The 12731-nt window shown below is 36.7% G+C and overlaps 1 protein-coding gene and 1 non-coding gene across 27 annotated transcripts in view; both read left to right on the top strand.

The window, feature by feature from the left end:
• Positions 1 to 12731, top strand: part of TCF7L2 (transcription factor 7 like 2) — a 248517-nt gene that overhangs the window by 167419 nt on the left and 68367 nt on the right. The gene's annotated exons all lie outside the window — the stretch shown is intronic.
• Positions 8365 to 8471, top strand: LOC121927434. Its single transcript, XR_006103208.1, has one exon. It is a non-coding gene; the product is annotated as a U6 spliceosomal RNA (small nuclear RNA).

The following is a 12731-nucleotide window of genomic DNA, read 5'->3' as shown; positions in this document are numbered from 1 at the left end:
AAAGAAATTGCTTTATAAGACATCATGGAAGCCCTCTTTTCTTTTTCCAAAAATCATAAATGATCTAAACATTTCTGATCTTGCATGAAGGGGACATTGCAGCAGATGAGGGTTTGGTGGGAAATGTCTTCTGGGCCCTCTGCATTTGCTCACCCCAATTTAGGACAATGAAGCTAATATAGAAAGTGCTGCATGCATAGTGTGTATTTGTCAGAGCTATATAATTTATTGTTACCTAATTGCTCTCAGATATATCTTTATTTTTTTCTCTCCATAAACTCATACATGAATATATTGAATATATTTCAAGGTGGTGGTGCTCATCACAGATTGCATGTTAAGCAGTGGCAGATGAAAGTGTCAAATATTTGCTTTAGAAAGCCAAAGTGAAAGATTTTTCTCATCGTTGTAATTCAAACTGGATCAGCTAGAATTCCGTTAAAAAAATTACTGTTTCTACTTAAACTTATTGGCACCCCCTGGGCATCATTAAGATCCTTTTTTCCTTTTTATAGTAGGGAGGAGGGGTAATAAAGAGCTAATTCGGGGTAGGGTGGCTAATGTTTGAATTCATCATAATATTCTGGAATGAGGGTCCTTTGTAGAATTGTGTGTCATGTCTCCTAACTAAGTATTACTGAATTAACAACTTACACAAGTGTTAGCTCCCTTTTTTAAAAGGAGAAGTTGTCCTGAAGCTGTTAGATTCTCTCATTTGGGCCTCAGTTTACCCATGTGTAAGCAGAAACAGCAAGATATTCAAACTGATAATTCAGAAATTTTACTTCTTGGCTGGGTTAGGGGGCATGGAGAGCAGTAAAATCCTGATTACTAAATTCAGTACTTCATACATTTGTTGGTCCATATGAGCTATTAATATTGGACTGCCAGTAGTGACAGCTATTGCTATACTTGGAATGAGTGCTATGTATGGTTTAGAATAGATAATACAACTTGTTTCGTACATATTCTGGATCTCATCTTTTATTTTCTCATCTTAAAGTATCTAGTATGATACTCCAACATTGCAGTGCAATACATGATTACTAAGAGATTAGCCCAGCAGAGTTTGTTGGACCTCATTACTGGAAAACTGTAAGATAGTACCATAAATTCGAGTCTTCAGGAACTTGCATGTGTTACCTCATTCCTAGATAAACATTGTAAGAACCAGCAAGATGTAGTGTTGGGCCACAGGACTAGAGACCATGGTTTGAATCTCCACTCAGTCATGGAAACCCATTGGGGTTGTGTAGTCCCAATCCATCTTGGTGCTCTCTCCATTCTGCAAAATAACAAAATAATAATAGTAATAATAATAATAATAAAACTCTCATTAAAGTGGATGGAGTGGGGGGGGGGTTCTTTGAAAAATTGCTGGTGTGTGTAGAGGGGATGTAGAGGTGGAGATATGTGGTATGTATGCATTTTTTAAATGATGTGTTGTTTGCCTCAGTGTGTGGAATGGAAATACAGTTATTAAGTGGTTCTACACATGCTCCACTGAACTTTTCTTCTTATACTACAGTAATCAGTATTGGTGTTGGAGCACCATATTCCACCCAATCATTAGGAAGAACTTCCTGACAACAAGAGCTATTCAACAGTGGAATATGCTGCCTCAAAGAGTGGTTGAGTCACCTTCTTTGGAGGTTTTAAACAGAGTCTAGATGGCCACCTGCCAAGAGTGAATTGATTGTGAGTTCCTGCATGGCAGGGGCTGGACTGGATGGCCCTTGTGGTCTATTCCAATTCTCTGATTCTACTGAAAGGCCCAATTTTTATAAAATACATCACAGTTGAAGAATGAAATGTTCTTGTAATAATTCCTTGCATGAATATGCCTCTAAAAGTCACATTGGCCTGTTACAGACTGCCAAAATAAAGCTGCTTCGGGTCTCCTTGGAGGTATGCTATTTAAATGATGCATGGGTCCTAAGAGTCCGGAGGTCACGCCAAAGCCACACTCCATTCCTAAGCACTGGAGTGCAGCTTTGGTGCAGCTTCTGGATTTTTAGAATGCATGCATCATTTAAACAGCATACCTCCAAAGAGACCCGAAGCAGCTTTATTTTGGCAGTCTGTAACAAGCCATTGTTAGCCACCTCAGTCACACCAGGATTGGTATATTAAAAACACCCATCACATTGCCTTCCTTAGTTCATATGCCCTCTGGTATTTCCCTTCACAGGCACATATCTTTGACTAGCTACTGTATCTTATCTACTCTGCATCCCAGGTCAATACACTGTCTTTTAGAATGCAGCATAACCATAGCAGCCACAAAGTGATGCACAGTGACCATGTGGCAATTTGAAAATGTTCTTTTCAAAAGACAATAAACTTTAGTAAAGTATTTCTAAAGATGAGTTTTAAATGCTCAAATATAATAGTATTGTTTTATAATTTTATTAATATTTTCCACAGTGGCCCTTAGTGGAATGTTTGCAGGCACGTTTCTGTTCAAGTCCAAATATTCAACATAAAATCTGCATTCATAAAGCTAAATTATATATGGTTAAATTTTGACAAGTCTCTGTATTTTAATCAGGGTGATTTAGATATGTGTTGTGTCAAAGTAATTAGGCATTTGTAGCTATTAAATCATATTGAAGCCAGAGACTTCATAGCAATATTTTATTCTCCAGAGACTCAGGAGATGATTCCAAGGTTAAGGAATGCCTTCTTTGAGATTCTGAAGACAGAAATTCATAGGAAGAAAAATTATGTTTTCTCCAATGGCTGATGAAGGCATGCTTTTAACCTTGGCATACCCTCCATATGGCTTTGAAAACAGAAATCTATGGTTTAATTTTTTTTTCATTTACCTTTTTTAAAAAACCCAACAAAGCAATTTAGACATAGTTAAGAACTACCGAAAATTTTGGCTCCATAATAACACTGTGAGCTATTTTGCAAGAATGATGTAACCATTCTTTCTATATGAATTAGGAGTATGAATTCCTGTGTTTGCTACTAAGTTTTGCTTGGATGGGTGGCCCAGTCACAGCCACTTAAAAAAAAAAATTGCATACCACCCGCTTTCACCTTGTGTGCCATCTAAACAGGCTTAAAAGCGACTTTATTTGGCTAGTGCAGACTAACCCTTGGTTACACTAATGTGAATTAAATTGAATCATGACTTACTAAAATATTACGTTAAAACTTTTTAAAATATTCTTAGCTTGTGTCAATGAACTAGTGAAGTGGGTACACAGAGGAAATGGGCATATTAATTATTATTGTAGCTGTTTATTCAATTAACATTTTATTCTGATATTTCTTTAAGGTGTTTCACCTTTATTACATTGACATAAAGTAATATGGAAGGCTTCATTTTTCAAGGATAATCTTGACTGGATATAATATACACACACAGAGAGAGAGAGTCCATCCTGCATCTTGGAAGTCTAGCCTTCTGTAGATGGCCCCACACTATTACTGTCAGTAGTGGCACATGCATGCAGCCATGCCAATGTGGTCATGCACACAACAGTGTCCACTGAAGATTATGGGACTTGAGGTCTCACATTTTTAGACATCTGAAACCAAACCCTCACTGATATGGAGGGCCAACTGTATATTGTTTAAACAATCTATTGCTGTATTCCCATGAGTTCATTAAACATTTTACATTTTAAAAAACCATGGCTCATTAAAAATATCAATTCTTTTTCATTTCCTCAAATGTTATTATTTATACATTGAAGCTTAGTGCAGACATATACTAACAATGCATTCCCTTTTCTCCAGCCTCTTCCCTCACTCACAAATGTCTCTTGCTCCCATGATGAAATGTGGCATTGGAAGCACTCTTTGTTATTTTAACAGGATTTGGAACTAGGAAGGGAAATTGGTTTCAAATGCCTATGTAAGAGGAAACTATCATGAGTAAGGGAATTTTTGAGGAGAAGGCTGAGAGGGAAAGTACAGCGCATCATGCACAACCCTTCCCTATCTAATTATAGTTGGAGCATGTGTTAATATTGTCCCTACTCAACTACTGAACGTCCATACTTCCACATCTTGTAGTACAGGGGAAGAGAGTACAAGAGCACTTCTTATTAAAAGATAAGATGTCTTATTTAAAAATAAGGTGGTTTTTGACAGCAAGTGTAGGCTGTTGTACAAGATTTCTGGACTCATAGCTGGGTCTTTAAAGCGAGTGAAGTTTTGCAGCCCTAGTCCAAAGATGGCACTGGAAAAAAGCTCAGATTTCAAAAGTGGAGGTAGTGTGGGATACAGATTATTAGGTTGGAGAGAGACAGTTCTTTTTCTTTGAGAAATATCAAACAAGAGTAGTTGAAAATTATTTCTCAAAATCTAAACAACTTCCTTACAATGTTCCCACTTTTTGTGTATATGTACAAAAAGTTAAACAAGGATATGCACAGTTAGTTACAATGCGTGTTATAGTGGCTAGTGGTTAGGGTCTGAGACTTAAGATTGGAAAGTCCCTGTTTTATACCTTGGTTCAAAACAAAATTGAACTTTGGATGAGTCATTGTTTCTCAGCCTAACTTGTCTCACATAAGTGAACAAAACACTGACCTGAGAATTGGGGTTCTCTAGAGGCAATCAGAAAAGCAAACTACTTTTTTTGGGGGGGAGGGGGCTTACTTTATTTCTCCACTTCAATATGTTGCATAACAACAGCAGGAACATTCCTGTCAGTAGCTAAGAGATACCATCCCACTCCCAATTTTCTCAGAAGGACACTAGAACCATAGCAGTCAAGCTGTGCCCTACAGGTATATTAGACTATGACTTCTAAAATTTCTGGCCAGTGTGGCCAGTGGCCAGGGATTATGGCACCTGTAGTACAAAGCATCTGCACATTATTAGATTGCCTGCCCTATAGGACAAGAATGGATGACATGAAACCCCAAATTCCTGTCCCTGTAAATGGGATGGCGAAATAAGGGCATTTTAATTTCAGCCCATGCTCTCAGGATTCTTTTGAGAACATAATGGATGGGATTACATAAAACAACCTGAAATTTACAAAGAACATACAATCTAAAAATATCATACACCTTTGCATCTCTATGCATATGTAAGTTCCAATTAATATAATACCAATTACTCCCAGATAAGTAGGTATGACATTGCATAAATCCCTTAAAGTTAATAGACATTGGAACTGTGGTGATGAGGAACTGCAGTGATGAGGAAGGGATTAATTATATGTATGAATATCAGACCTTGGAAGTAACCAGTTATTTGCCATTAATTATTACTTGTGATTGTCCATTTCCCCCAGTAATGAAAATATAGTTCACTATATTACAGTTAGTACTCACTGAGAGATAATGTTATTGCTTTTGCAGTGTCAGTTTTTTATACTTAGAGGGTATGACATCATAATATGCTGGAACAGAAAAATGATAAGGCTGAAATATCACTTCATGCTGATAAACACAAAAGTATTTAAATGTTTTCAAAGTAACTGTTTTGAGAAACTAACTTGTTACTTTTGCAAACTAAATAATTATAACAACAACTGGCTACTTTGGGTACATGGCATGTTTACTGTAGCCACTTACTTTGCAAATTACTTTATTAGGTACCCCTGGAAAATAAATATTTCACCATGTTTTTTCGCTTTCATGTTTTCAAACATTAAACATGATTCCTAGAGTTGTTCTTTTTAGGCATTTCTAGGTCTTCTGTTGGAATCCTGTGGTATATTTACTCCAGACATTTGTATTGTAAGTGCAGAAATGCATTACCCACAGATATAGGTGTCATACTGTCCTTTTTTTTCTGAAATAAACTACCTAAAAGGATCCATGTTTGCAAGCAAATGCTTTTAACAGAACAGAGGTAGTTCTGTTAGAGAACAGCCCTAAAAATGTTGGTTCACATAACTGTACTATGCTTAGAGAGAAAATTTTGCAATTAAAAACAAACATTTTTGATCTTCAAAGAGTTTTAAACATCCCAATGGACTGTAAATGAGGAAGTAGTATTTTGCATTTAGTTTTGGGTTTTGTTTGTTTTAAGTCTTGACCATTCCAAAATTAGAGCACTTTTTCTTGCATCTCATTAGCTATGTTATGACTTATAGAGGAAGCTGAGATATTTAGAGCCTGAAAAATGACTTTAAACTTGAATTTAAAAGCAAGCGCTTTATAAAACAAACAGTAATTTTCCTTATAGAGGTTATAATATGCCAAGTTACCTATACTACAAGTGGTGGAAATTGCACAAAATGAAGTGTTTTTATTCTGATGTAATCAATTTATATCAGACTTTTTAAAAAAAAAACAACCCAAAAGTGACCATGTAACTGGAGGAACATGATACATTAGGAGCTTCAAAATATTCCTCTGACATATTCTAAGTGATATATGTATCATTTATGAGATATGTAAAGATTAATCAAACTTTAAAAAGTTCACTGATATGAGGTTGCATGTTAAACATGAGCATCAAGAATCCACTATTCAGACTGGATTTGGGCAAGTCTCTAGCCCAAACAGTGTACCCAGTATCACATAAATCTGAACTCTAGAGGTCGCATTTCCACTCTAGTTACAAAACATGTAAAAACAGCAGAAGATCCTACACAAATGAGAGCAAACCCAAGCTCATTTCTAACCACTCTGCATGGCAGAGGATATTGGGGAGGTGATGGGTGGTAGCCACCAATAATTATCTGATACCATCTTAAGACATAGTTTGGAGATCCCCCTGTTAGTCATCACTGGGCAAAGATACAACTACAGGCATAAAGCCCTACTGACATCATTAGGCATTTTGTTCACAAAGCATTTACATGAAACAAGCACCTTATTCATCTATTCTTTTTACTTTTGCAAGTAATGCTTAGGGTAAAAAAAAACAAGCTTCATTTATATACCGCTTCATACCACCTAAGCAGTGTCTAATCAGGGTAGACCTACACTGTACAAATAATGCAGTCTGACATCACTATATCTGCTGCTGCTCCATCCTATGGAATCCTGGTATTTGTAGTTTTACAAGGCTGACTGCCAAAGAGTATTGGTGCCTCAAAGAACTACAAATCCCAGGATTCTGTAGCATGGAGCCATGACAGTTAAAGTGGTGTCAAACTGCGTTATTCCTACAGTGTAGATGTAAACCAGAGGGTGGCAAACTTGAGCAGCAAAAAGAAATAGCCTTCTCAGTTAAACTGTCTCTTAATTTTGGAGAGATGTGATACCTTCCTCCTCCACTGAAATTATTTTTTTACTTATAGAATATGAGTTGAACATGGGACAGTTAATTTTTTTTTCATTTTTAATTTTTTGAAACCTGATCTCCAGAGTCATTGTCCAACAATGAAATCAGTAATCTTCACCACACTGTCCCTGTCCCTACTACAGAGTATGTTTTTGCCCCATTTAATCTCACATGAGTGTTACTCAGTAACATTGTAACTCGCAGTACTGTATTCATCCAAGTTTTCCAGCCTGTTTCTGGTCACCATTTTATTTTATTTTATTTTAATTTTTAAAATGTGTTTACCTTCTGAAGAAACATGTCCACCTTTAGTGAGAAGAAAGCAACTTCTTTTTTTTTAGAGGCACTCATGAATGATGATATCAGTTAAATGATTTTAAACTAAGAGATTGCACAAGGTTAGAGTATTTCTTGGTAAACATTTTTGCTTGATTTTGCTCTAACCTGCCAAGAATGTAGCAGTATTAATTAAGAGCAGGGTATAAAATCATGAAATCCAGTCAAAATTAATTGAGCCACTGCTGCAAATTCTGAAAACTCTTGCAGAAAAACAGAGCACCAATGTTTTGTGTATTCACTTCAAATGAAAGAAAGGTTCAAGAAGTGGGAAATTTCAAACAGGGCAGGGCCATTTTGCCTTCCTGCACCCACCAAGTGTGATGTCACTTCTAGCCACCATTTGGGCAGATTTGGGGGCAATGTTTTGTCTGTTTTGGGGAGGTTAGGGGAGAAAACTATTGTCTATGAAGTTTTGAGTGGTTTGAGGGCAAGAAATTGCCCCCAAATCATTAAAAAATTGAGGGAAGGGATCTGGTGGAGTTGAGAGCCTTCAGGGCGTGGGTCCTGTGGGACTCACTTTGCCCACCCCTTATATAACCCACCTGTTGTAGAGGTACAGAAATTAAGTTATCCTTTGAGACTTCTAACTCTCAACAATCCTCAAGACAGCATGACCATAGGTATAGTGTACTTACAAGATCTAGTAAATTATCTGAAGTGACATGATCTAGTTCTCTGAGAAATATAATAACATGAGAAATATGATAAAAGCTTAGAAAACGAAAGACATCTGTGAATATACCTTTAACATATCTGTGGCTTACTATATTTCAAGATAGAAAAAGGATATGATGCAGTGGTAAAACTAGCTGGTGTGTGCTCACTTCGGCAGCACATATACTAAAATTGGAACAATACAGAGAAGATTAGCATGGCCCCTGCGTAAAACTAGCTGGTGTTCCAAAGATATTATATGTCTCATTATTTTCTACTAACTGTCATAATGTATTTTATTGATCCAGTCAAAATGTTCCCCTATACCGCCTGTGTGAATGCAATCATAGGAGATTATCACACTGCCTTTCCTCCCAACCTCAGTGTGAGCTGAAAATTTTTAAAACTTTAAAAACGGGTGTTACCACATGCCTCCATGCCCAGTCCGGAGGCATTATGTGTCCAATCTTGGTATCCCGTACCCTATCTGTACTTCTCCAGCACTTTTTGAAAGAACAGGAGTTTCCCGTTCTTGGCAAAGTCTTGGAGAAGTACAGATCGGGTACGGGATGGCACGATCGGTTATGTGATGCCTCTGGACTGGGCACAGAGGCATGCAATAACACTTGTTTTTAAAAAGTTTTCAAAAGTTTCAACCTGTGCTGAGGCTGGGAGGAAAGGCAGTGCAATAACTTCCTTAGAGAATACCAGGCAGTTTCCTGAGTTGCTGTCCTAAGGCTTTATGAGTAGTCTTTGTTTGGATGCAAAACATTTGTGCTTGATCCAAATTTGTACCATTGTACTCCCATACCACTAGAAAATGGTTTAAGAAGATCAAGGGACATTCCACAGGTGGTCTTGAAAAAGTTAGTTTTTGATAGTACCCATAACCTCTTAACTAGCATGGCCACATCTTGAGGGATTCTAAGGTCCAATCCACACTGAAGAAATAATCCAGTTTGAAACCGCTTTAACTGCCATGGCTAAGTGCTATGGAATTCTGGGAGTTGTAATTTATTGTGGCATCAGAGCTCTTTGACAGAGGTGACTAAATGTCTCAGAAAACTACAGGTCACAGAATTCCTGAGCATTAAACCAGGGCAGTTAAAGCGGTGTCAAACTGGATTATTTCTGCAGTGTGGATTGGACCTAAATTGTCCAAAATAATAAGCTATACTCCAGGGTTCCTTCTGGAGGTTTTGGAATGTTGTTGTGCCTCTCTTCAATATGAGCAGAAATTGCTGGGCACGATGTGGTTTATTTCTGAGTAAATCTGTGTAGAAATGTGCCATAAACTTGCAATCCTGTGCAAATGTACAGAGGAATAGTCACTTTTAAAGTTAGCGCAACTTTTTTTCCTTGTAAACGTGAGTGGAATTCAGCTGTAAAACATCTTAACTTCTCTTAATTTCTGGTCTGTAATTGATTTGATTGAGGCTGTGGTTGAGTATTGTTTGATTTACTCACTGTTTTGATAATCATAAAGCAGAAATTACTTTTCTTTGTGTTGCAGTGAACTACATCTTGCTACTCCTGGTAGTAAACTATATATAAAATGTTACCTTTAACACATCAAACCAATTGTGCTTGTTTGTCTGGTGTAGCCATACCCCTACTTTTGTTAATTTTAAAATTAGTCATTCTTCTCATTAAAAATACAAAATAATGAAATAAAGATACAGTATCATACATGCTGGATTTTTCTTGCCAATATTAAATCTCAGTATTTTCTTTAAGTTGCCTGGGCATAATTTACCAAAAGTTAAAGTGTCATTGGTCTTAGTGGCAGAGTTGCAGACATATTTAGCTGTTCGCTGTTGAAATAATTTTGACTTAGAAGTGCTAGATCATGCCCTCTGTGCATTAATTATTAGAACGTTCCTTTAGAATGGTAATCAGTCATACTTATAGTAGTAATATCACCAGATTCTTAAAATTATCCTTATCATGTTTGCAGTGCAAGTTTCCTGCCTATTCATGAAGTGTTTCAGCAACTTCAAAACAAATCATAACTTGTAAGTGTAAGAAGTGTATGCTCCCCATATTTATTCATCCGCATGTTCTGCATATGTATGCAATACCACTATACGCAGCATGAATGTGATAATTAAACGGTGGGTGATTTACTAATAATGTGAAACTATCATCGGTTTGTTGACATGGATATACTGTAACGAAATAAAATGTATACAGAATAAGTAAATAGAATACAACACACCCAAACATCCTACAATATGCAATTTTATGCCATTCTAACTTGAATTCACAAGTGTCTCTTAAGGATTCATACCAGCCAAATGCTTTGTAGATAACTCAAAGAAATATCTCTGAATAGTGACTCCCTAATGGTCTGTTTAAAGGAAGATTTTGAGAATACTAAGAACTAAAGAAGACAGGTACAGAACTAGCTTTTTAAGATTGTGATGATGTATACTGCTTACTTCTGCAATACAAGTTTAAATGAATAAAACCAACACAATTTTTTTTTAAAAAAATAGGGCAGTAATTTATGAATACAAAAATCTAAACTAATTAATTTGTGTGTCCCCCTCTATAAATGATGGTAGCTTCATGTGCATGTAATCAAGTCTAGATAAACCTAAAGGCAGGAAAGAGATATGGCAGTGTCCATTTATTCCTTTACACAAATATCAGCTTGTAGAATCAAGTACACCCTCTTCTGCTACAATAGCCTTTAAACACTTCGTTTAGACAGCTGATACACTCTGAAAACTATGATTAACTATAATTCTGAGACCTGGGAGGATTAGAATTTATAATGGAAATTTAAGTCTACTACTTGGCCTTTAATGACATGTTTATCTTCACCTCACTGCTCTTAACCTCCAAGCCTGCACTTTTGGTTAATGTATTTGCGTACTGAATCATTGCCTTGCATCAAAAATTGCCCTTAATACAACTGCAGTTATCTCAGGTGCAATTTCTATTACTTTTACAGAAATTCTACTTACATTTTTATGTATTTGGCATGAAACAAATAATTATGTGATATCCACACATTTCAGTTCAGTTTCACTATAAATTATTATTACTTCTACCCATGATAACAAGACTGTAAGGTGCCTTTTTTGTTTGTTTTTTGTTTAAATTGTTCTAATATACAATCTGATCATAACTGGTGACCTGGCCAGTCTTTATGAAAGATGTGATAAACTGTAAACAAGCATGGAAAGTGAGGTAGTGTGTATACTTGTTAGCCGCCCTGATTGTTCTCAGCGGGGCGGGATACAAATAAATTTTATTATTATTATTTATTATTATACAGGAACAGACATTGCTAGCCACATAATATTTAATGGTACCAAACAATCCCACAAGTGAAGCTTGTACTTGCACTCTTTGTAGCATGTTTTTTGTTATGTACAAAGATTTCTTATTACCTTTTTCAACTGTAATGTAAGAAGCAAGAAGTAAAGAATTTCTAAAATTAAGTCAATGTTCGTTTATCTTCCCATATTAATTTACCGTATCCCTAAGGTCTTTAGCGTAGGCCCTTGTCTCTCCTGCCACCTTCACAGGCACCTTTGATGGGAACAGAGGATAGGGCCTTCTCTTTGGCTACTCCCAAACTCTGAAACTCCCTCCCTAGAGAGGTTAAGATGGTTTCTTCCATGTTGTCTGTTTCTTTTTATTCTAGTAGGCTTTGGGGGGAAAAATTTTCTCTGAAAAGGGCTGTATTGCTTTTATTTAACGTTTCTAATGGCTTTGATATTGTTGTTGTTTTAATACTATTTTAATCACAAGTCTTTGTATGTGGTTAACCATATGCACAATTCTTTCAATTAAAAAGTGGTAGATGGGTCTAAGTAAAGTGATGGATGGATATATCTTTGTCCAATTAGCAAAATACTTTTTATAAGACTAATTTTACAAAATCTTGGCTCTTCAATGGTAGGCATGAACAGCAAGGCACACAATTAGACATACAACTATTAATATGAATGAGTTCACATACAGTGGGCAAAAATGTCAAGTTAGACTCCTATTATTATTATTATTATTATTATTATTATTATTATTATTAACCTTTATTTATAAAGCACTGTAAATTCACACAGCGCTGTACATACAATCTTTTTAATTGGACGGTTCCCTGCCCTAAGGCTTACAATCTAAAAAGATACGACACAAAAGGAGAAGGGGAAGGGGATGAGGGCCAACAGTTCTTCTCTACCTCCAAGGCCTGGATCAGGGGAGATGGACTGGAGGGAGGACATAGCAATACAGGAAATGATTCAATAAAACAGGCATCAAAGGAACATCAAATAGCAAGTGACAATTATGCAATGCCAGGGAACGCTTCTCTGAACAGGATGGTCTTCAACTCAGTTTTGAAGCTGGTTAAACAAGTGATGGCTCTTGCTCACGGGGGAAGAAGGTTCCAGGAGTGAGGGGCAGCGAGTGAAAAGGGGCGAATTTGAGATGGGGCAGAGGAAATCATGGGCTGAGACAGCAGACTTTGACTACCAGAGCGGAGGGCCCTAGTGGGAAGGTGAGGAGAAATAAGG

The sequence above is a fragment of the Sceloporus undulatus genome, chromosome 3 (genome assembly GCF_019175285.1).
Source record: "Sceloporus undulatus isolate JIND9_A2432 ecotype Alabama chromosome 3, SceUnd_v1.1, whole genome shotgun sequence".
Taxonomy (NCBI): domain Eukaryota; kingdom Metazoa; phylum Chordata; class Lepidosauria; order Squamata; family Phrynosomatidae; genus Sceloporus; species Sceloporus undulatus.
Note: the sequence above shows the minus strand (reverse complement) of the source record. Positions and strands in the feature narration are given on the sequence as shown.